The sequence below is a fragment of the Vombatus ursinus genome, unplaced genomic scaffold (assembly GCF_900497805.2).
Source record: "Vombatus ursinus unplaced genomic scaffold, bare-nosed wombat genome assembly UNPS02011353.1, whole genome shotgun sequence".
In the NCBI taxonomy this organism is placed as follows: Eukaryota; Metazoa; Chordata; class Mammalia; order Diprotodontia; family Vombatidae; genus Vombatus; species Vombatus ursinus.
This window is the reverse complement of record NW_020951131.1, coordinates 119742-144454: the sequence shown is the minus strand read 5'-3', so window position 1 is coordinate 144454 and position 24713 is coordinate 119742. Positions and strand designations below refer to the sequence as shown.

The window sequence follows — 24713 nt, the reverse complement described above, 5'->3', positions numbered from 1 at the left end:
TTGGCAAAGATACTGAAGTGGTTTGCCATTTCCTTCTCCAGTTCATTTTACAGATGAGTAAACCAAGGAAGACAGGGTGAAGTGACTTGCCCAGCGTCTCACAGCTAGGAAGTGTCTGAGGCTGGATTTGAACTCAGGTCTTCCTGACGTCAGGCCCGGTGCTGTATACTGAGCCCCCACCTTCCTGTTGGCTTGTTGATTTTTTTTTTTACATTTTATCTTAAAATAATTTTAAATTTTTGTTATTTTAAATGTGACAAATACTAAAACATGAATACTTTCATACGCAAAAAAAACAGGAAAAACAAAGTATTGCCAATAAGATGGAGAATTTCCATTATGTTCAGCTTCTTTTTTTAAAAGGGAGGGATGGCAAGGGAGACGGATTTATTGAGCACCTGTTATGTGGCAGGTACTGTCCTACGTGCTTCACAAATCATTTGATTTAACATATATGATAAATACAAGTAAATTTCAAAGCAGTCTTGCTTGTTCATGTCTGCCTCTGAACTTCTATGTCCTTTCTAAAGCATTTCAATGACCCTCTTTTCTTTTTTCTTTTTTTTTTTTAAGCATCATATCCCTAGCCTTCCTCCCCTTTCCCCACTTTTTTTTTTTAAAGCAAACTTTCCTTTGTTTAAAACCAGTGAGCAAATCCACACTCTGGGCTTATCTGATGATATCCGACTCATTCTCGCCTCTGATCAATCACCTTTCCATCAGAAGATGGGCAGTGGGCTTCAGTGGTCCTCTAGAGTTGTGGCTGGTTATTGAATGGATCAGAGTCCTTGCGTCTTTCAAAGCTGGTTTGCTTTCTCATGTTGTCATAGCATCCGTTGTTCTCTCAGTTCTGCTCACTTCATTCTGCATCAGTTCACTGAAATCTTCCCACATTTCTCCGATCCATCCTTTTTTGCTAGTTCTTAAGGCACAGTAATATCCTTCCCTCTCAAGGTAAAAAATTGACCCTCTTTCTTTAATGATCAGGCATATCCTCAACCGTGTCCCCTTCTGGTCCTGAGTCCTTGCTGGTAACAAGCTGCTTTTACCTAACCCAGACTTCTCCATGGTCTTTCACCCAGGTCTCCCACAGGCCTGGTCCTTCTGGAGTCTTGGTGCTCCATGGTGCCAAGCCATAGAGGGTGAATAACAGTGTTTGAAGATAGGGGCTTTGGCAGTCAGGAGACGCTTGCCTTCACTGAAATCACTGTGCAGCCTCCCAAAGGCAGTCAAGCCTTCTCTGTTCCACTTATTCAACTCTGGATCCAGCTCAGTGTCCATCCTCCATGTCTGTCCAGAATTTATGAGCTGATGGACCAGCTCTATGGGCCGACACCACATGTGAGTCTGGACAATAGGCATTTTTTCATCCACTTGGATACATGTGTGGATTGCTGTGCAAGTCTCATCTGAATGGCTACATATCTGACTGAGACGACCTTAAAGTGTTATCAAGTTATCAAATTATTGTTTTAAGGCTTTACAAAGCCGTTGCCTCACAACAGCCCTGCCAGGTAGGTGACGCAGGTGGTACAAGTTCCCTCATTTAACATATGAGAAAACTGAATGTTTGAGAGGCAACATGACTTATCCATGGGCATACTGCTAAATGACTGGGGTGGGATTTGAATTCAAGCATCCTGCATCCTGCATCCTGGCACTAGATAAGCAACACTGTCATCCAGGTTTGGGAATATTGGAGATTTTTATCACCTTCTCCACTCCCCATCCCCATTCCCCATTTACCGTGTGTGTATTCACTTGCTTATTTGTGTCATGTTGTCTCCTTATGACCTCTAGATTAGAATCTGTTTGAGGCCAGGGGCTGTTTCTTTTTTGTCTCAGCACACAAGGCAGTAATAGGCACATAGCAAATGCTTTGAAATGCTTGATGATTGATTGATTTGTAACAGCCGGTTACAATTGCTAGCTTATTTAAACCTTAGGGTATGTGGGGGGAGAGATAGGATGGCCCCCAAGGTCCATGTGGATCCCTGCTCTTTGGCTTTAGAGATTTTATCTTAGACAAACAATCATGAGTTCTCATTGCTCTGAACCCCTAGTTAGAAAAATCTCTAATACTTAGGCAGAGGTTGGGCTCTCTTCCTAACTTAATATTTATATCTATCTCTAGTTAACTTCTGGCATCTTGGTGATTGAAGTAAAATTCTGCCTTACTAAAAATGTTTGGGCAATGAAACAGTAGATTATATTACGATGTCTGTAGATAGATGGATACTGGGAAAGGAAGTCAGGGAAAATATCAAGATTTTTTTGGAATTTCCCTCAGCCTGGGTCCTCTGCTCCAAGATGCCTGATGGTGCTGTCCCACCACATCTCAGTCCTCTCTTTGGCCCTCAGGGATGTGCTGGAATGCCAAGTTTGCTCCATCCTCTGGAATCCAGAACCTCACAATCTGTCCCTCTGGTTGTGAGGTACTCCATTTTACTGGATGCAAATTCCTTCGGGCATAACCAAGCCTTTCATACAATGACTGATTCAGGTAGGTGTATGGGCCCTGTTCCTGGTAGATTCCATGTTTTTACTTTTTTTTTTTTTTTTTTTTTTTACTAAATTACTTTTAAGTGGGTCAAACATTGTAGCTCCAGCCTTACAGATCTATAAGGAATTCATCCTCCTTTTGGACTCTGCTTGGGACCTTCTTATGAGACAGGTGTCCAAGTTCAAGCCTGGGAGAGTCTTTGTAAAGGCATCCGGAGGGATGGAGACGCCCCTCTTCACCCTAACTCTTAGGATCCTTCAAGGCTTACTTAGGTGCTGCCTCTGAATGAATGAGAGAGTAAATACAGTGGTGGGGAAAAGAGGGGAAAGAGAGGCCAAAGAATGTAGAAGGGCTATTACACACACACACACACACACACACACACACACACACACACACACACACTTGTGTGACCTCATGCTAGTTACAAACGTTTTTGGAATGAGAGGGTTGGGGCCAGATGACTTCAAGATTCTCATGGCAGGTCTCATCGCCAAAGAGCCCTGGATTTGGAACCTGGCTCTGTCCGTTCCTCTGTCTGGGCTCCTGCTTTCTCTCCCGCTGGGCAGGACAAAGGGCTCGGACTGTGAGGGCATCTCTCCAGGCGCAGCCTCAGATAAGGCGGCGCCAGGTGAGTCTCTGGGCCCGAGTAGGGCCAGAGAGGGTGGAAGGGGGAGGCTGGCCGCAGCAGGTGAATCTGGCCGCTGCGCTTCTCTCCGATGGGCGCCAGGCGTCGCCCCCACTCCTCGGGCCGGCCGGCCACCCCGCCCGCCGGCCTCCGAGCCACTCCAGGAGGGGGAGACGACGGGGACGGGAAGGAGAAGACCGCGGGGGGAGGGGAGGAGGGAGGAGGGAAGAGGGAGGAGGGAGGGGGAGGGGGAGGGGGAGGGGGGGGGGGGAGCCAGTCCACATTTCCTGCGTCTTCCGACTCGCTCGCTCTCTAGCAGGCACTGAAGGGAAGGAGAGTGAGAAGGCAGGAGGCCGGAGTCGAACACAGCTGGCCAGCTGCAGCCGGCCCCCCGGGTGTGTGCATGCTCCTCGCTGCGCCGGTGCCCTCCCTGAGGCCACGGGCGGCCTGGGGCTGAGCCGGCCGGCCTGGGGGGAGCCGGCGGCACCGGCGCGGCGGCGGGAGATGCGCAGCGGCCGCGCTCCGCTGTACGAGGAGCAGCCCGACTGGACGCAGGGCCCCGAGGTAAGAGGAGGGGGCCGGGATGCGCTGGGAGAATGGGGGGAGGGGTCCCGGGGCGAGGGCGGGGGCCAGCCAGGCTGTCCGGAGTCCCTCCTGACGGACCAGCTGATGGACAATGGCACTGATGCTCGGGCCCGGGAGCCCGCCCCCGGTGCCGGGGGCCCCTGTACCCCGACCCGCACCCGCGCGCAACTTCCTGCGCTCGTTCAGCCAGAAGAAGCGGCTGCCTCCGCCGCCTCCCCCCAGCCGCCGCCGTTTGTGTGGTTGTGGTGGTTGTTGTTGTGTGTGTGTGTGTGTGTGTGTGTGTGTGTGTGTATGGGGGGGTGCTTTTGCTCGCGTGGGTTTGCGTGCGCCATCGCTGTTGAGCATTGTGCGCCTGTCCGTGTGTTTGTGCGCTCCGGTGTGTGTGTGTGTGTGTGTGTGTGGTGTGTGTGTGTGAGTGTGGTGTGTGTGCATGCAGAGTGTGTGTGCGCGCGCGCTCGGGAGCCATGGGAGGGGGCGTGTGGGTGCGCTTGTATCTGTGTATTGTGTGGCTGTGCCCAAGGGTGCGTGGGCTCGTGTGTTTCGGTGTGTGTGTGGGTGCCAGCCTGCGTGAGTGTACGCTTACATATGTGTGTATCATGCGTGTGTATGGTGCATGTGTTCATTTGCACTTGTGTGGGCTTGTCTACGAGTGTGTGTGTGTGTGTGTGCGTGGAGGAGGCCCTGCCCGCGCGCGTGGGTGGCCGGGCTCCCACGAGCTTGGGGAGAAAGTGCGGACTGGCCGCCGAGCCCGAAGTCCCGGGTTGGGGGCAGGCAGCGCCGGACCTGCCTTGGCAGCCCTCTCCCCTCCTCAGTTGCAGAAAGGGGGCGTGGGCACAGCTGGCACACACCCACCTACCCACAGACACACGCACACCCCCACAAACACCCATACCCACACACTTGCATCCCTCAGCCAAAGTTGGGAGCCGGAAGCCCAGCCCGGCCCGGCCCGGCCCGGCCTGTGCCTTGCCCTCTCCTCGCCCCCCACCTTTGGGCGGACGGGGGGAGGAGGGAGGGGGGTGTTCTCCTGGTCTGGAGCCGCCCCCCATCGGGGTGGGGGGCATAGGGGTCACCCATATGCTGATGAGAAGAGGGTCGGGATCAGCCTGGAAACTGTCAGAGGTGACCTAAATTCCTTTCAGACACTAATCGTCTTGTTATTTTAAAAAAAAAAAAAAAAAAAAAGATAATTCTGGAGAAGTTGAAAACCCACTTGCAAACGTCAGGGCTTCGGCGCAGCGCCCTCCCCTCGGAACCAAGGCCACGCCCAGAGCTGCTTTCACTTGAGCCAGCCCAGGGCACCTCGAAGTGTTTCCTAGAATCGCTTTTAAACCGGGGCCGAAATGACCTCGGGGACAGACGGGCCGGGTCTGAGCCCCCGGGCGCTATTCGCAGCCCCAGGGTCGGCCCGGCTCTGCCCGACGCTTCCTTCCCAACGCCGAGTCAGCCGCTTGCCGCGTCTTTGTTTTTTCCCAACTGTACAATGAGATGCCATCTGAGGAGGCTTGTCAGCCCTGCGGGACCCAGGCGGGACTGCGGGGCCAGCTGAGTGCCCACGCCCCAACGTGGGGAGCGGAGCAGGGGTGTCGGGGCAGCGGGGAACCTGCTGCGCTGTTACTCACTGCCCTGGACTTTCCCTTATCATTCTGTTTTATTTTGTGCCTTTAAAATCGTTATCTGAGGAGTACAGACCGAGACGTACAAAGAGAGCCTTTGCCTCAGTCGCCCTCCACCGTTTTCCTTTCTGATGGGTTCTCTCAAGGCAGGTTCCGAAGCTGCAGTCCCGTCGAACCTTAGCTGAGCTCTAGGGAATGCTCTGTACGTAGCGGGTGCCTGGATCACAAGAAGTCAGCCGGTCAGTAAGCATTTATTAAATGCCTACTGTATGCCAGGCAGTGTGCTAAGTAAGCCCTGGGGATCCAGAGGAAAGGAAGGCGCCTCTGCTCTGAGGAGAGCACCTGCAAAGAGCCTAACAGACGCTAAAAGGAGGAGGAGATGGAGGCTTGGCCACTTCCTTGGGATGGAAACTCCCCAATGTAAATGCCACCCTGCCAGACCTAGTGCCTCGTGTACCTAGCCTTAAGGGAGTGACTAGCTTAAGGGATCTTGACAGCGGGCAAGTCAGAGGCATGATCTGAACCCAGGTCTTTCTGACTCAGAAGGCCAGGTTGCCTCTCTGTTCTTTCTCTATGATTTCATTAGAGCAGGGGATACCCAATGAGCTGATCAAAGTCGATCTACCAAAGCTGATGCCCCCATCTTGTGTCTTGGAGCATGGAAAAGTTTAGAGACTTGCCCGAAATTACACGGATCGCATGTGTACACCGAAGGCAGATCATATGTGTATGTCCAACAAAGATCATGCATGCATGCCCAAGGCAGATCATATGTGTATGCCCAAGGTGGATCATGTGTATGTGACTAAGGCAGATTGTATTGTACACCTAAGGCAGATCATGTATGTGTGCCAAGGTGGGATCATAGGTGTACATACAAGGCAGATCTTGTGTATGTTCGAGGAGGATCATATGTATACTCCAAGGCAGATCATATGTATATGCCTAAAGAGGATCATATGTGTACATACAAGGCAGACCATGTATGCATGTCCAAAGCGGATCACGTGTGCATGTCCAAGGCAGATCATGTGTATATGCCTAAAGCGGATAGCATGTGTACGCCCAAGGTGGGCTGTCTTGGCGTGGTTTGTTTCCTTGGAGGCCAGACCTAGGCACGAAAGCAGTCAGCTCTCTTCGTGTGTTATTGCTTGATTCACATCCATGAAAGCACTCGTCAGCCTACTTTCTATGTCCAAGGCGTGTCCAAGGCCCTGGAGCCTCGTCGTCTGTCCCCTCTCTGCCTCCTCCCCTCCTCACTCAGATTGGGCCTGTCATCTGTCCCATTTCTTTAGCACCTTGAGCTCCCATTCCAAGGTAACAGCTAGTTAATCTGATCATTTATCCATGTTAATATGTTAATGGCCCTAATGGGCTAATGAGCTCACTTCTCATCCTGGGTAGCATCTGTTTTTAATAACAGATCTTCGGAAGGGACTTTGAAAGTGGAATGTGGGGGTGATGTGGGGGCTGCTGAGAGAGCTACCCTGAGCAGGGGTAGGGGGAGGGCCTTGTGTTGCCTCTCAGTTGGGTCCTTGTTGTTGTTCAGTTGTGCTCCATTTGGGGGTTTCCCTGAGAGAGATATTGGAGTGGTTGGCCATTTCCTTCTCCAGCTCATTTTACAGGAGACTGAGGAAAACAGGGTTCAGTGACTTGCCCCGGGTCATGCAGCTAGTAAGTGTCTGAGGCCAGATTTGAACTCAGGAAGATGAGTCCTCCTGACTCCAAGCCTGGCACTCTATTCACTGCACCACTTAGCTGCCCTTAGCCCTCTCTGTGTTCAGAATCCGGTGCTGTGGGCCAGACTGAGTAAGCTGGGCTTTACTCAGAGGAAACATTCTCTAAGCAGGTGCTCAGGGACCTGAGTGGCCACCCTCTGTTCTCTGGGGATCATGAGGAAGCCCAGATAGGATTGTCAGTAGCCCACATTCTATTAATACACGTAAATCTAGACATCTTCAAAAGCCCTTCAGATGTTTCCATGTCTCTCATTCTGTACTCAGCTTTGCCTCTTGATAACAAATCACTGTGACTTAACTTGTCTTGTAGTCATAAAAAAGTTTATTTAACAGACAGAAGTTGGTCCCTTTCTTCCTGGTGCCCTAAGGCAAAGGAGGGGTAGCTGGGTGGTATCTGGAGACTAAAGGTGAAAGGTCTTCCAATAACCAAAGGGCAGGCAGCCGAGAGGGGGATTAATTCTACTCTGAGCAGAACTGGGTATGAAGGATGCAAGTGGTGGAGACACCCAAACCCCCGGTGAAAGGGTCAGAAGGCTGATGATCAGGGCTCTGCAGAAATGGAGGGGGTAGCCTCTGGGAGGAAGAATGGGGGAAAGCTGAGGCCGCCTGACCACCACTCAGGAATGATGTCTATCAAGGGATTCTGGTCTAGGGATGGCTTGGCCTAGATCAAGGGTCAGCAGACTGATGTTGGCACACAAGTCCTGGCCTTTTTTGAATGCCTGAGACCTAAGAATGGTTTCTACATTTTAAAATAAAGTTGTGTTATATTTAAGAATGTAAAAACTGTTCCTCACTTGCTGGCCAACTTTGGCCTTCATGCTGACCTCTGGACTGGAGTGTAGGATCTTGCAAGAAAGTCAACAATAAGAAGCATTTATTAAGTGCCTGCTATGTGCTGGTCCTTTGTAATCACTGAGGATACAGAGAGGCAAAAGCTGGTCCCTGATCTCAAGGCTCCCAGGGTCTCATGGGCGAGACACCCCACAAACCACCGTGTACAAACCACAGACAGGTTAAATTAGAGAGAATTTCTGAACGAAGGCATTATCATCAGGAGGATCGGGAGGACTTCTTGCAGGTGGTGGGATTCTAGCTGGAGGAAGCCATGGAAGGCAGGAGGCAGACGAGGAGGGAGAGTTCCAGGCATGGGGGCAGCCAGGGAGAATGCCCACAGTTTGTAGCTGGAATGCCTTGTTCCAGGAACAGCCAGGGACCAGGGTCACTGGATCAGTGATACATGGGGGATGGGGTATAAGAAGATTGGAAAGGGAGGAGGGGGCAGGTGAGGAAGGGCTTTGGGTGCCAAACAGAGCATTAGGTATTTGATTCCTGAAGCCACTGGAGTTTCTTGAGGAGGGGCTGACATGATCAGACCTGAACTTTAGGGAAATCACTTTGGTGGCTGAATGGAGGATGGCCTGGAGTGGGGAGGGACTAGAGGTGGGCACCCCCCAGCAGCTACTGCAATGGTTCAGGCTGAGGGGATGAGGGCCCCCACCAGTGGGGAACCAGAGGGGTGGCAGAGACAGAGGAGAGAAGGAGGGGATTCAGGCGACTTTGGGAAAGTAGAACCTAAATGTCAAAAATGCCAGACGTGGAACTCCCAGTTTTGCACCTACCAGATTAAGACGTCTTTGGAAAATAACCGAATAAATAAAACTACAATAAAGCATAGCTAACATTACATTTTAAACGAGGGCGACATGCAACCTGCCGGGATCCGTCTGTAGGGTGAATGGCCTCATTTCTCTATGAGGTTTGACACCACTGACGTACAGGCCTCGGAGCCACAGACCAGAGACGAGAGGTGAGAGCCCGGGTCAAGAATGCCATCCAGCACTGGCCAGACAAGTGAGGTGGCCTTATAGAGGCTGGAGAGGGGCCAGTACCTGAAAGAATGGCTCTAACCCCCTCTGGTCCAATCCCCTCATTCTACAGATGAGGAAACTGAGGCCCAGAGAGGTTCAGTGACTTCCTGTGCCCCATCCACTTTGTGATGCTGCCCCTCAGCTCTAACCTTGGAGATTATTTTTAAATCTGAGGCCTAATTGCTACTTTCTAGCAGTTTGACCTTGGAGAAATCACTCCCGTGCCTTGGGCTTTCAAGGAAGAGGGAGGGGGCAGGACTTGCCTAGGCAAGCTCTGAGGTCCCTGTGCCGTCTCCCCTGCCAAGCCTGGGTGTCAGGCCCCCTTCTTTTCTCCCTGTCTGCTCCTTCATTTGTGGATCTCCTCAGCCGCTGCGGAGTCAGCGGCCATCTCCAGGCAGCTGGCCCTCAGCTCTGTTCGATCAGCTTTAATGCCTCTCGTCTCCAACCTCCTACCGGACAGGGCCAACTGGATGCCCTGCATACACCTGAAGTCCAGCGTGCCCCAACCCTGAAACCTCCCTCCAAACTTCCCAGACCTGATGTGCCCATTCAGGGAGCTCTCCCCCTCCTGGCTTCCCAGGCTGAAGCCCCTTCCTCTACCAGAAGTGCTTCCTGAAGCCAGAGCCTTGCCTTTTGTGGCTATCTCTGCTTCATCCTGTCTCCATCTTGTTTGTAGAGAGTTGTTTACGAATGTTCTCCCCCATCAAACCCTGAGCTTCTGTGCTTCCTAAATACTTGTTGACTGACTGACATTTTGTGATTCATTGACCATTGAACTGCCATGATTCTCTGTCTTGACCCATGGCTCCCTGGCTTTCCATGGCTTGGGCAGTACAGATAGAAAGGAGATGTTTCTCGCCACTACCTGCAGCCTGGATATTGTTTGCTACTGCTCATTAAGGGAGGGCAGGTGAAATATCTGAGGGGGAGGTTCCTGCCTCCATGGAAACAAATCAGGGAGTGTTCCCCAAACTGGCCTGATTTCTGCAGAAGCTGTCTCCCCAGACTCCTCTGCTCCATCCAAGCCCTCAATGTGAGATCATTAATGATATGACAGAAGAGGGCAAGGGATGGGCTGGAGAGGGAAGCGGAAGCCAGGGGCCTGGAGGAATTCAAAGGCTCAGCCATCTTGGACATGACCAGGTGGGTCACTGGGAGGCAGGATTCATCTCCCCAGAGGCTGCCTCAGAGGGAACATTAAACTGGATTGATGCAAAGTGGGTGCCCGGGGGGAATGGAAAGAACCCTCACCGCCTGACTCTGTGGTTTAATTAAGTCCTCTGCCCCTTACTGGGTGTCCCTGTAAGCCACTCCACCCATCTGAGCCTCAGTGATAACTAAGCTGTGTTAATATGTTCATGGTCTTAAACAGCTAATGAGCTCTCTTTCCCACCCTGGGTCCCACATTTTTAAGAGTAATTCACCCTTTTGGAAGTAATTCCCTCAGTCCAAACAATGACTTTAATAGTGTCATCTGGGGCCAGGGTGCGGAGGTCAGGCTGCTGAGGAAAGCCTCATCTGTAAGATGGGTGTATCTGCACCCACCCACCTCTTAGGGTTGGCATAGACTTCATGTGAGATGATATTATATAAAGGTTTTGCAAATATCCATTATTATTATCCATTATTGTTGTTGTTAATGGACTTCATGTATGACTTCATTAGTCAAGGGATGAGCAAATCCCCTCTATCCATGCAGATTAGTTGCTGAGTCATGAAGCCAGCACGGATCCGAGGCAAGACTCAACCCAAGGCTTCCTGCCTCGGGAGCCCAGTTCTCTCTCCATCCTACTGTGCTGCCCCTCGTGTTGTGCTGGTATGTTAGGGAATGTCTGGTGGAAGCAGAGATGGGGCCCTGGAAATGGCCCACTGGAGACTTTGTCAGTGTGAGCGTGGCAAACCCTAGCTCGTCCACTCACTGCCTGCGTCTGTGAAGCACAGAAAGTGTACGTTTCCCACGAGTGATGGAGAGCCTGGGACCCCGAGGCGGGACCTGAGCAGAATGACCAGTGTCAGGAGGATGTTAGCCTCAAACTGGCCCCGGCTGACCCTGGCTCAACTTTGTTTTGTTGGTGAATGCTGATGCTTTTGCTTTCTGAGATCGCTTGGACTTCTCACTGCCCCGCTAGAGCCTGCCCTCCAAAGACTGGAAGCTGCAAAGGCGGAAGGGGCTGATTCGGGCTTCGCTGTGTCTGGAAACTCAAATAGAATGTTCCGCCTTCTCTGGCAGGGCAGCCATGGGTGGCTTTGAGGACAGGCCCCTTCTCTGGGCTGTGACCAAGGGGATTCCTGTCCATGTGTGGGTCGGAACAAATGGCTGACAGGTTCTGAGATTCTGTTATTCAGCGCTGTTAATTAATTCTGTTATCCAACCTTGCCTGGCAGCACTGATACCGTTCTGCCCCCTAGTTCACCACCTTTCTCAGAGTAGGAGGCGTGTTCCCTCATCTTCCATTCCCATCGCTGTCGTTATTGGGTTGTCTTGCTCTCCTGCATCTGCTTTCTCCGTGTTGTGCGTGGATTCCCCATTCCCCTGTAATCACTGAGGCGCTGCTGCGCGTATCGGGGGCCTTTCTGCTCTCTGTCTTGGACCTCCTTCCCCAGATCATTGAGTGGGTCCTTCTGTGAAGGACCAAGGATGGGACCTGGGGGAGTCAGGGCTAGTCTCTTCCGAGGATCCTGACTTGCTGTGGCAGGCGAGGCAGGGCACCGTTCATTCCTCTTCTAACAGAACTCTGTGGCCAGCACCTCCCATCTAAGACTTCTCTGAGCTGTTAATGCCCCTCACGCTGTGGAAAGTGGAACATTCACTGCTTTTTTGTGCCTTCCTTCTCGGCTCTGTGGAGCTTCTTGCCAGTTGTCTGACGGCACAGCCTGATTTGGAAGGTTCTTCATACACAGGCTTTCTTTCCTTTCTCTTTCTCTCCGGCCAAAGGGACCTGAGCCTTTCCCACTGGGTCTCTGTTCAGAGGGAGCCTCAAGCACCTCGGGCCTTTGTTGGGTCTCCTGGGCTCTCTCCCAGGTGCTCGTTTAAACAGAGCAGCACACCTGTGGCTGACTTCATTGTAAACAGTGGAAATCATTGGCTTGACTTGTGAAACCCAGGCCAGACGCAGAGCTTTTGAAGCTTGACTCAGAGGTACCCTTGGGAGGGCCGGGCTGGAGTGAGGGCATGATGACAAGCAGGGGATGTGCTGGGGAAGACTTCCAGGAAACTTCTCATTGAGTCACTCCACTCCTGTTTGTTCTACCCACCCCCTGCCTGCCCCAACCTTCACCCCTCATCATGGGATGGGGTTCATCCCTCTGATGGGGATGGACAAGGGGCCTTAGGAATCATCTAGTCTGTCCCTGAGGAAAATGAGACCCCAAAAGATGTATTCTCTATTCGATTGTGAGCTCCTTGAGGGTGGGGACTGTCTTTGGCCTCCTTTTGTATCCCTAGTTCTTAGCCCAGGGCCTGGCACATAGTAGGCACTTAATGAATGTTTATGGACTGACCTATGGAGGTGAAGGCTCAAGCCCACATGGTAAATGGCTGAGGTGGGATTTGAACTAAAGTGGCAAATTTAAGTTTGTGATAAGGAGGAGCTCTCTGACAAGCAGAGCTGCCCCAAAGGGGAATGCCGAGGTGACCAGGCAGGCTTCCCTCTTCTTGGAGGTCTTCAAGGAAGGAATGGATGACTCCTTGTCAGTTAGGAGTCATATTAAGTGCTTACTGTGTGCCAAGCTCTGTACTGAGGATAGAAATAGAAGAAAGGGGAACCCAAGGAAAAGCAAGGCAGCCCCAGTTCTCAAGAAGCTTACGCTCTAAATGGGGGAGGCAGTACAGATGTAAGGCCCAAGCATCCTCGGGGGTCAGTAGGTCAGGTGGCAGTGCTGCTCTGCTGGGCATAGAGCCAGGGAGATGGTGGTCCTCCATCTCATCCAAGCCTCATGAACAACAAAGTCGCCGCCTCGAAGGGTTCTCGGTGGCCTGGTGGTGGTTGGGGAAAAGTGAGGGAGAATGGACCTCCTGATAGTGCCTGGTCTTCCCAGCCCTTGGCTGGCCCAAACGGGTTCTGGGACAGCCTGGCAATGGCGGGAAAGATGTGGGGGAGGAGAGGAATGCCCATGGTGCTTGGCGCACCGTTTCCTTCAAGCAGAAGGCTTCTGTGGTCTTCTTCTGTCTGTAAGATGGACTTCAGCCCAGTCTCTGTCCAAAGCATGCTTAGTCCTCGGTGAATGAATGAGGTCTAATCATAGCCGTCTTGTTGTCAGTCATTTTTCAATTCAATGCAGCAAACCTCAATTAAGCTCCTACTCTGTGGTCGGTGCTATGCTAGGCTCTAGGATAATACAGAGAAAGAGAATGAATTCTTGACCACAAGGAAGGGCCTTACATTCTACTGGGGGGAGGGGGGTATGGACATACGTAGTGTACAAGGATTAGTAAAATACAAGGTCATTTGTGGAAGGAGTGATCTAAGGGTGTTCTGAAAGGATCAGGTGGGAGATTTCACCTGAGCAGGCCCTTAATAGAAGCTCCCATTCTTTGTGGTAGAGGTGAGGGGAGAGTGGGCTTCAGCTGCTGGGGACAAGGATATACAAAGACCCAGAGGCAGGAGAGATTCATGGAGCAGTAAACTGGACAGTTTTTTGTATACTCAAGGAAGAGTAATGTGGAATAGGGTGGAAGAGGAAAATGCCCATGATCTGCATTGTATTGCAGAGGCATTCCGGAATTAGTAAAGGTTTATAGCAGAGGATGATCATGGTCGGACATGTGCCTTAGGAAGATGGTTCTGATAGCTCTGTGGATGGAGAAGAGTTCAGAGAGGGGAGAGGTTGGAAGCAGGGAGACCCAACCAATTAGATAGTGGTCTTTTGTACTAGTCCAGAGCCACAGACAGGATGGAAGTGGAGGGAACAAATTCAAAGTGAGAGATGCTTTGGGGACCATCGGCTCAGAATTTCTAAGCTCTGAAAGTTCTCATTCCACTGTCCAGCCAACGTATCGCTACAGAGAACAGCCCACAAATGAGGAAAAACCAAAGATGCCCCTTGGGCCTCTTGTGACATGAGAGATTAGGAAGTGGTTGCTTCACTCCCAGGGTATTGATTCATCACCTCCTATATCTGACTGGGGGCTCCATACTATCAAGACTCTTTTCAAATGGCAGGCTTTACATGGCATTTCTCCCGGTGGAATATAAGGCCTTGAGGGCAGGCAGTTTTTCATTTTGCTTTGGAAGCAGAGTCAACACATCACATAGCCAAGAGCTTGTCAGGTTGAGCTGTACTACATGGAGGACCAGCGGAAAGTCTTCCTTCCAGGGGAGCACCTGGGACTCTTGGATGCTTTGGGAGAGGCTAGCTGAGTAAGGGTGAGTTTGCAGAACTGTCTGGAGGTGGTTCAGTAGCTCTATTAATTGTGTAAGGAAGGCCAGGTTAGGCAACAACTACCAGCATCCTCTTTCTTCTCAGAACAGAGGAAACAAACCATATTGTGGCCAGTGATGAGGGGTGTCTGTGCCTGGGAAAGAGACTTGGTCAACAAGCTTTTAAAAGCAGAAAGAGAATTCTCTGGGAGCCAATGGAGAGTTCAAAATTTGACTCAGGTGGGTCAGATGGCCCCAAACAATGCTAGTTCTGTCTAGGTCTGTGGTAAGCTATTTTCAGAAGCCACTGAAATTTGAGGATGTATTACTGTATTTCTTTAAAGAATCTCATTTTATTTCCTCTTTCTCTTTCTTCCGTTATTTTGTTCACATGTAGAATTTAATCAGGGTGGTGAACTCCCAGTATGGTAACTCCTTCCCCCAGTGCAGATTGAAACTCTTCTGGAATCAATCCATAGTTTTCCTGAATTACTAAGAAGCTAGTGTGTATCCAGGGTGGGACTTGACTCAGGTCTGTCTGAATCCAAGGCTGAGCCTTCTATTTATTGGGCTACAACAAACTCTCTTGAATTTTTTTTTAATCTTAATTGAAAAGAAACCTGAAATAGACTTTATCTAAGTGCCCTCCCTTAGAGACGCGTGAAAGATTTCTACCCAAACCTCCTGTTTTGTCTTTGTAGTTAATTCAGGCCAATTCAAAGATGTGTTAAATCCTCCTGGGCACAAATCAGGAACCAGGTGATGGATTGTGGGATTGTAGGAAATAATATTTGTTTAGTGTTTTAAGGTTCAAGACGTTTTTTGCATTCTCTCCTTCCAGCTTCACGACAGCCTCTGGGAACTACAATGCATTGTGGGTTTTTTAAATATAACTTATTTATTTTTAATATTCATTTTTTAAAAAAATTTGAGTTTCCAATTCTCTCCCTCCCTCCAGCTTTTCCCCCACCTATTGAAAAGACAAAGTAATATGATATCAATACAATGGATTGCTATCTCATTTTCCAGCTTTGGCCAGTAGGTCTCGGAGAGGTTGAGACTTTCTGGGATCAACAGCTCTTCAGTGTCCTAGGCTAGATTTACACTCAGGTTTCTCCTGACTCCAGAGGCAGTGATCTTCCCATGGTTCCATGCCACAATGGGATGCTCCAGGAGATGGGAACGTCTCTGGACTGAAGGCAGAAAGACAACTATTCTGTTATATCATTCATTGTGCCGTTTCCTTCAGGCATTCACTTCCCGATGTTAGTGGAGATAGAAACGAAAAAACATAGAAAAAGTAAGCCTGGCAATGTCTTGGCACGTTGATGCCCCTGTCAGATCACCACAAACGGGAGCTGCAAACTGCCTCTTTTCCTTCAATTGGATATGCCTTTTTAATGATAATTAGCATTTACAGTGCTTTAAGGTTTGTAAAGTGCTTTGTATATGTTACCACATTTAATCTTCACAACCACCCTGTAGGAAACTGAGGCAGAGAGAAGTTTAGTGACTTGCCCAGAGTCACATAGCTGATGTCTCAGTGTTTTTATCCTACTTAGAATCATGAATTTTTAAGAGTTGGAAAGGACCTTAAAGGATCATTTCTAAACTCTGTCATTTTATAGAGGAGGAAACTGAGGCACAGAGGCTGTTATTTTTGACCCTTCCCTCTTGCTCATCACTGCTGTCGACTGCAGTGACTGCCTGTTGCCTTTAGGATCAAACACAGACACCTCTGTTTTGCTTTTAAAGCCCTTCATACAACCGGCCCCGCCTACCTTTCCTGCCCCCCTCCCATTCAGTGCTCTGACCAGCTTGCCTTCTCTCCAGTCTTCACAGAGTAAGTGCCATTTCCAAACTCTGTGCCTTTGTAGTGCCCGCCCCCCACACCTGGAGCACCAGCTCCCCTTGCCTCTGCCCCAGAGGCCCTTTTCTTCCTTTCCAGTGCTACTCAGGGGCCACCTTCCTCACAAAGCTTATCCCCAGCTCTCCTGCCTCAACTTGTACCCTCCCTCCCAAACTACCTTCCATTTAACTGCTTTGTACCTACTACTATTTCTTCACTTCACATTTGTGTTGGATACAGTTTGGTAGAGATTTGTCTCTTCCATTCGAATGGAAAGTCCTCTCTAGTAAAGGATGACTCGTTTTCATTCTTTGTTCCTATATTTCCAGCTCCCAGCATAGTGCCGGGCACACAGTAGGTGCTTAATAAATGCATCTTGGTTGATTGATTCGTGGATCTCCAATCAGTTGACCGATCCTGCTAATTCCATCTCCATAACCTATCTTAGAGTTACCCCTTCTCTCCACTCATATACTTACCCTGTAAAGTAGGTGCTATTATCAGACCCATTTTACAGATGGAGGAACAGAGGAGGTAAAGGGAGGGTGATCTAGTTGGTGAGAATATGAGATGGGATTCATGGTCAAGGCTTCCTGGCTCCACAGCCTTGCAGTCTGTCTGCAAATCTGGATCTCCTTCTACATTCTGAGTTCTTCACCCCTCTGTCAGACAGCAGGGAGCATGCTTCACAAGCAGTGCTGGGATCAGAATGGGTCTTCACCTTCATTCGAGTTCTTGGAGAACCTCATCTCCTGGCTGGGCTCCCTTATCTCTGCATCAGTTCACAGGTGTCTTCTGAGGTCTCTCAAAATCCATCCCTGTTGCATCAGCCATTCAGCACTTTACAGAGACCTGCTTTGTATGTATAGTTCTTTGTATTCAAAAAGAGCTTCTGTAAAAACATTTGTATACATGATCCTCATCCTCTCTCCTTGGTCTCTTGGAGGTATCGTCATCTTAGTGGTATCACTGCTGAGTTCAAGGGTAGGCACAGCATAGTAACTTTGGGAATACAATTCCAAATTGCTTTCCAAAATGGTTGGTGCAGTTTACCATTATTTAGCACCTACTGTGTGCCAGCTAGGCAGCTAGGTGGCACAGTGGATAGAGCGCTGGTCCTAGAGTCAAGAAGACACATCTTCCTGTGTTCAAATCCAGCCTCAGACACTTCCTAGCTGTGTGACCCTGGGCAAGTCATTTCACCCTCTCAGTTTCCTCGTCTATAAATGAGCTGGAGAAGGAAATGGCAAACCCCTCCAGTGTCTTTGCCAAGAAAACTCCACATGGGGTCACCAAGAGTTGGACACAACTGAAATGACTGAACAATTGAAATGTGCCAAGCACTGTGTTGGGAGCTGGAAATACAAGAACATCAGTGTGCCTGCTCTCCCACAATCCTGCCAACAATGGCCATTTCTCTTTCCTTTCTTTTATTTTCTACATCTTTGACAATCTGATGCATATGAGGTAAAACCTAGAGTTGTTTAATTTCCATTTCTCTGTAGAGTTTTGGAAGCTTTTTTTTTTTCGTGGCTATTGCGTGCTTGGATTTCTTCACTGGAAAGCTGTCTGTTCACATCCTTTGACCATTCATCTATTAGAGAACGGCTCTCACACTTACAAATTTGGATCCGTTCCCCACATGTCGTAGAGATGATATTGAGGAGTGGAATGGGATAGGGGCTGTGTCGGATTGATGAGGCAGAACTTTGGAGCACGTCAGGTGACTAACACACATGCCAGGGTGCGTTGTAGAGGAGAGTTCACAGAGTCTGGCCGTCTTTCCGTCTGTCTTAGATTGGCCCTGCTGATGAACAGTGAGCTGGGCCCACAATTCAACAGCAGTTGGAGAGTGGGCTGGGTGGCCTCTGGGAAATTCTTTGTCATTCTTGGAATTACTCCAAGCTTCTCCCTGAAATAAAGACCCATTTTTATTTGAACACTACCGATAGTCTTCTGGGGGTGTTTGATAGCAAGTCACGGTTTGCCACAGTTTCTGAAGAGCTGATATTGAAGATCAGCCATAGGGCAATTAGGAGGTGCACCCAGGCTGGCTATGGCACATTGTAAATTTGGAATTGGGCTGGAGAAGTGACGTCAAGGAGGTCATCAGAGAAATGTATGGCTGGGGGGAAAATGGGCCAGTCACATAGCAAGAATGAAGGATAACAGATGGATAGCCTCAGGCTCCAGTGATATCTTTGCAATATCCACAGAGCATGAGGCAGTGTGGTTCAGTGGGAAGAGCACTGATGATAGAGTCCGAGGTCCTGGGTTCCAATCCCATCTTGGATGCTTACTACCTGTGTGATCCTAAGTGATTCAGTTTCTTCATCTTGGTTCAGATGGCCCCGAGGGTCCCTTCCAGCTCTAAAACTATGGTACTGTGACCCCAGTATGTAGGATGACCCCCTCCATGGAGGATTTGCAGGAGGGCATAGACAAGAGTCACGTAAGAAGAACATGCATGAATGGGTCCCACTCTATACTTAGAGAGAGTGCCCACATTGATGAGACCGCAAGCCTGTTGGAGTAAATAAATTATGAGTATAATACAGTCCAAGAGCATTTGATGAGAAAATTTGCTCAAAATGAGTTCTCTGGTCCCTTGATGGTTATTGTGTCTTGCCCTTAGATGGCCATATATGGAAATGGGGTTTTTGCTTTTCAAGACTCTCAGAGCTCCAAGAAGTTACGGATCTTTGAAGTAAGTAATTATTTCTTCAGTAACCAGCCCCAGAGCACATGGAGATGTCACAGCCCACGTGTCACCCCCAGGGATTGGCCATGCAATTATTACGGAGAGCTGTAATTTCCCACAGGCTCTGATGAGCAGCCAGCAGGAAGTATTAATTGGGTAATGCTTGTTTTCCACCTGTGTGTTAATGATTCAAACATTGCTTCCAGTTCTTTCTTCCAGAAAGCAGAACCAACCACACTTGGAGGCTGTTCCCTGATGGCATGAGTCTATGCCTGGGCTTCTGCCTGGTCCCCTAGGAGGGACTCATTTTGCTTGTAAGCTCCATTCTCTTTATTGTGTGTCTCTTTCTGGGCCACAATTTCTGTTCTCTTTCCATTCTTCATTTATGAAGACTGTTATTACCTGCTATAGACATAGAATCTCGGGGTTTAAAGGGGAGAGGAGCCTGGCACCTCATCCAGACCCAACCCCCAATTTTACAGGTGAAGGTGGGGACATTATTGGAGATCACACAAGTCACACACATCACCAACCTAGAGCTTAAGGAACTGAGGCCCAGTGATGGTCAATACTTCACCCAAGGTCATCCAGGGTAGAATTTTAGTTCCACAAATATTTATTAAATGTGTTTCCTACTGAGATAGTGAGCATCCGAGATGGAGCTTGAACCCTGACCCCATGACTGCCAGAGCCACATTTTCCTGTTCTACCATCCTGCTTTCCAGAGAAGAACTGAGATTCCAGCCTGGGTCCAATGATGGACCTTTTGGGTCTTATGCTATAATATTTCCTCCTTCCACTTTACTCAGCCAGCTAGTCATTAAGCCTGTTCTAAGTACGGACCGACCGTGTGCCAAGCACTGGGCTAGGTTCCAGGGAAACAAAGAAAGAAAAAGGACCAGTCCCTGCCCTCAGGGAGCTTACCTTCTGTGGGAGCACAAATCTAGAAATCAGATCACACAAGATCAATACAGAGTAGATGGAAGGCCAGCTTAGCCAGGGAAGGGCTTTGCAGCTGGGGGGATCAGGAATGTACCCCTAGAGGAGGCGGAGGCAGGAGAGGGAGGCTCGTTTGAGGACCCAGTGTGACTGGGCTGTAATCTGTGGAGGGCAGGAGGATGGTAGAAGGCTGTCAAGTAGCCGTGACCAGGTCGTTAAGGGCTTTAAATGACAAACAAAGGTCTTTTCCCTTGATCCTGGAGGTAATAGGGAGCCAGTGGATTTTACTGAGCCTTGGTGGGGACTCGGTGAGATTTGCACTTTAGGATCGAGGAAGGAATCACTCTGGCAGCTGAGCAGCAGATGGTTTGGAGTGAGGAGAGACTTGAGGTGGGAGATCAGTGAGAAAACTCTCTTACTTTTACTTTTCAACACGTCCTCAGAAAGCCCCCACTTGCCCTCTTCCCCAGCCTTCAGGTTTGTTCATGTTTTTGGCGACAGTTTTTCCCCTTGGCCCTCCCCCCCTTCCCCCCTCCCCCCCGCCTCTGTCTGGGGGCTGGCTGTGGTTGTTTGCCCTTTGCCCCCTCCTCAGGGGGCTTTCCTCCAGCGGCCTTCCATTGAATTCCCCCAAAAGGAGTCCTATCAGCCTTGGTATGAGGAGCCCCTCGCTCCGACTGCAGCTGTTTGGAAGAGAGCCCACTCTCCTCTGACCTGGGAGGGTTCACTGGGCATCTGGCTTTGCCTCTGAAAACCTCCTGCTGCTTGGTGTTTATCTCTTACTGCCTGCATCGGAGGGTGGCCCGGGGCCCAGGAAGAATTTTAAGCAGAGTTTTACAAGGGCAGATGGGAAGCTGTACAAGATGGGAGGGATAATGAGACCATTGACTCCTTTGCACCTGATGTGAAAATCTCTGGGAAGCCTCCGTTTGCCTGCTCTGAAAGGACCTGCCTCCCGAGGCCTGGGAAGAAATAAACATCAATTTTACTTCCATTTGATGGAGAAGTCCATGCATCTATTACTCAAAGACAGGGTCTGTGAGTGAAATAGGACCTTTGGATTCACCTTGTGCCAGCCCCGGTGTACTTAGTGTCCACTGGCCTATAGTACTTGGACCCCCCCCGGCCCATATGTATGTGGCACCCACTGACTCACACATACTTGGTCCTCCCTGGCCCATGGTCACTTGGAACCCCCTGACCCACTGGTACTTGGAGCCCACCCACCACAGAGGAAGGCCGTCAGGGCTAGATGAGGTGATGGGTTTAAAGTGTTTTACAGACCTTAATGCAGCATATTAACGTCAGCTCTTATGAAGAATGACAGGCATCCATTCCTGGGGCTTCTTTCTCCTTCTCGACCATCCCCTTCCTTTTCTGTGTTGCCTTTCCGCTTTAGAATGTGAGCTGCTTGAGGGCCGGGGCTGTCTGGATTTTGGCTGGTATTCCCTAATGCTGGGCACCCATCTGGCATACGGTAAGCACTTCATCAATTAGGGTCGACTTGAACCAGCCTCAAGTCAGGAAGGCTTTGTGTGTGTGACCCTGGACAAGTCACTTGCCTCTGAGAGCCTACAGCTGCCTAATGCTGTAAGCGGTGGAGAATGTGTCTGTCTGCCTTGGTTCCCAACCAAGAGGAGGGAGTTCTTACTGATAAAATTCAAGTTCTGGTAAAAAAACATTAATAAGTGCACCAAAAAATAATTAAGTGGTATATAATGGATAGTATGGAAGAGTGATAGAAAGAATAATGGCCTTGGAGTCCAGAGACCTGTATTCAAACTCTGCCCTCAGTGCTGGGCCACTCTGTGAAACAGGCTCACTGTTCTGCCAGGGCTGTGGGGAGGACCATGAGACCTTAGATGTGGAGTGGGAAGGGACCTTCCAAAGTCCTCTCACTCACTTCCTTCATTTTCTAGATTGGGAAACTGAGTCTCAGAAAGGAGAAATGACTTGCTCAGGGTCACACTGCTAGTTAGGGGCAGAACTAGGATTTGCACACAGATTCCTTGGACTTCACACCCAAAGCTCTGCCCACTCCACCAGTCAGTCAACAAACATTTATTAAGTACCTACTATGTGCTAGGCCCTGCCCTAAACACTACCACCCTGATTGAAATGAGATAAAGCATTAATTTATTATTACTAATTCTTGTTAAAGCTTATAAAATACTTTGCTAACGACAACAATGCCAATGCCATCCCCACTAAAACAGATGAGGAAACTGAGTCTCACAGCTGGAAAGTGTCTGAGGTGGGATTCAGCTGTAAGCCTCCTGACCTGTGGTACAGGGAGGGGTAGAGGAGTCAGGGCCTGCGTTCCAGCCTGACCCTGACTGCCTGTAGCACCTTGGACTTTCCCTGTGTCTTGAGGGTCCCGGGGCCCCTGCCACCTCCAAACTCATCTCCCTGAGCCTCTTCAGAATACTTTGTTTTACATGTTGGGGAGGGGAAGGCCAGAAGAAAAGTACTGAATTTGAAATAGGTGGGTTTTGCACTTTAAGTGTGGGTGAATGGTTGCATCTGTCGGATCTGGCCAGTGAAGGTTGGCAAACCAGCATGCAGGGTGATGGGTAACACCAAGGCTTGCCAGGCTGGCAGAACCCCAAAGAAATCGGGCCCGAGCTGGTAAAGAGTGAGACCATAGCCACATCGCCGTAGCCGACTATTGGCATGGGCTGCCCAGGCCAGGGTCTCCTTTTCTCACCTCTGTTCTCAGAGGGCCTGCTTTTCTCCAGGGAGCTTCCCTTGATCCCCTATGGGGAATCCTCTCCCTCCCCTCTCCCTCCCCCTCCCTGCCCCCTCCCTCCCCTTTCCCTCCTCCCTCTCTCCCCTCTCCTCCCCTCTCCCTCCCCTCTCCCTGCCCTCTCCCTGCCCTCTCCCTCCCCTCTCCCTGCCCTCTCCCTCCCCTCTCCCTGCCTTCTCCCTGCCCCCTCCCTCCCCTCTCCCTCTCCTCTTCCAATCATCGATGCAGGTTTACTTTGGGTCATGCATTTTAGAGTGCAGGCCAAGCCAGGGCAGACCTGCAGTGCTCCTCAGTAGTAATCACTCATGTTAGCAGAGGGCTCTGCGGTTTGCAAAGCATTTGGCGCTATCTCCTTCAATGCTCACTCACGACAGCCCTTTGAGGGAGGTTCTTTTATTTTACCAGGAGGAGTCTGGGGCCACGAGACACTAAGGGCTTATCTGGGATCTCAGAGGTAGTAATGATAATAGCTAACATTTATATAGCGCTTTGTGTGCCCGGTACTGTACTAAGCACTTTACAATTATTGTCTTACTTGATACTCACAACAATCCTGAGAGGTAGGGGCTGTTATCCCCATATTATGGCTGAGGAAACTGAGGCAGACAGAAGCTAAGTGACTTGCCCAGGGTCATAACATTAGTGTGAACTGATGGAATGATTGCATCTAATGCATTCAATGGAGGGATTGATGCCAGTGGGAAAGGAGGTCTCTAATAGACTTCCATTCTTAATGCAACAAGTATTTATTAGGCATTTACTCTGTGCCAGGCACTGTGCTAAAGGCCGAGGGTACAAATAAGCAGAATAAAAGGCAATTCCTGTCCTCAAGGAGCGTTTCCTGTAATGGGAGCGAGTAATGGGGCAGGGATGGAGAAAGTCTGGAAATGCAAGGGAAGAGCAGACTTTCAGGGGGAGACGGGCCGGGGCAGAGCAAACCTGCAGTGGGAGAAGGTGCTGAAGTGCCCTCAAGTGCAAGGGACGGCTGTTATTACACCCTTACAACAATGGTTGTGGCGTTGTAGTTATGTAACACGTACCAAATAGAAGGACGAGAATGATGATAACGCCATTCTAATTGTTGCCAGCATTTCTAAAGTACTGTCAGTTGTTCTTCGGCCCTGATTCTATCTGCCCCTTAGAGCTCTAACCGCAGGCAGCCCCAGGAACTGATCGGAGCCCCTGGGCAATGAGGGGGCTCTGTTCCTGTGAAGCCACAGGCCCCTGCACAGTGGCCACACTCAAAACTTCTGAAGCCCAGCGTCCTCGGCTCAACGACACAAGAAGAAGAGAGAATTTAGAATTGCTTTGTCTTTGGCCGTGGCCAAGGAAGCCCTCGACTCATTGGGTAACATCTTGGCTCCTGGCAGGTGGTCCCTTCTCGTGAAGTTGGCCCAGAGGACCCAGGGTCAAATCCTGTCTTTGCTGTTACACTTACTGCCTGTGTGACATTCCCCCGGATCTTAGTGAAATGAAAGAGGAGTTCCTAACTGCATGTGTGTGTGTGTGTGTGTGTGTCTGTCTGTCTGTCTGTCTGTGTCTGTGTCTGTGTCTGTGTCTGTGGGATGAACCTCTGGACAGTCTGAGGAAGTCTCTGGGCCCCTTCACAGACTAATATTTTTAGATGTCTAAAACAAGACACGTAGGATGATGAAGTAAACCAATTACGTTGAAATATAGTTATCAAAATATTTTTAAAATAATGTTATTGTATCCCAGGTTAAGACCCCCTGAACTGGATGATCTTTAAAGCCCCTTCCACCTCTTTATAACAAAACAAAACAAAACAAGGCCCAAAGAAAAGCCAACTGCCAGCCGGTGATCCCGTTCCATAGCCTTGCAGGTGCCAACGGGGAACGAATGGCAGCCCCGCCAAAGAAGAGCCGTGGGAGCCTACTTCTCTCATCAGGGCCCCAGTTTCCTCCTTTGTCAAAGAAGAACCCGGACCAGACTCTGGTCTCATCGAGCTCCAAAGCCTGAGCTCCCCATGGTAAGGAGCCGCAGGTCAGCACGTGCCTCGGGTCTTCCACCAGCATTTCTTAGACGTAACCAGACACTAACTTGCTTTTACAAAACTTCACTCAAAGCTGCCTGGGGAGAAGGTTTGTTAATTTTGTAAAGCTGGGGCCAGGAGGCTTCAGAACGTGGACTTCTTTCTCCAGGCACTTCTGTTCCCTGA

The 24713-nt window shown here is 49.9% G+C and overlaps 1 protein-coding gene across 1 annotated transcript in view; it reads left to right on the top strand.

Annotated features, from left to right (window-relative positions):
* The first annotated feature begins 3636 nt into the window (after positions 1–3636).
* Positions 3637–24713, top strand: part of PTPRE (protein tyrosine phosphatase, receptor type E) — a 139871-nt gene continuing 118794 nt past the window's right edge. Inside the window, exon 1 of the mRNA XM_027855947.1 lies at positions 3637–3695. The gene's annotated coding sequence lies outside the window, so the exon portion shown is untranslated. The remainder of the gene's footprint in view (positions 3696–24713) is intronic.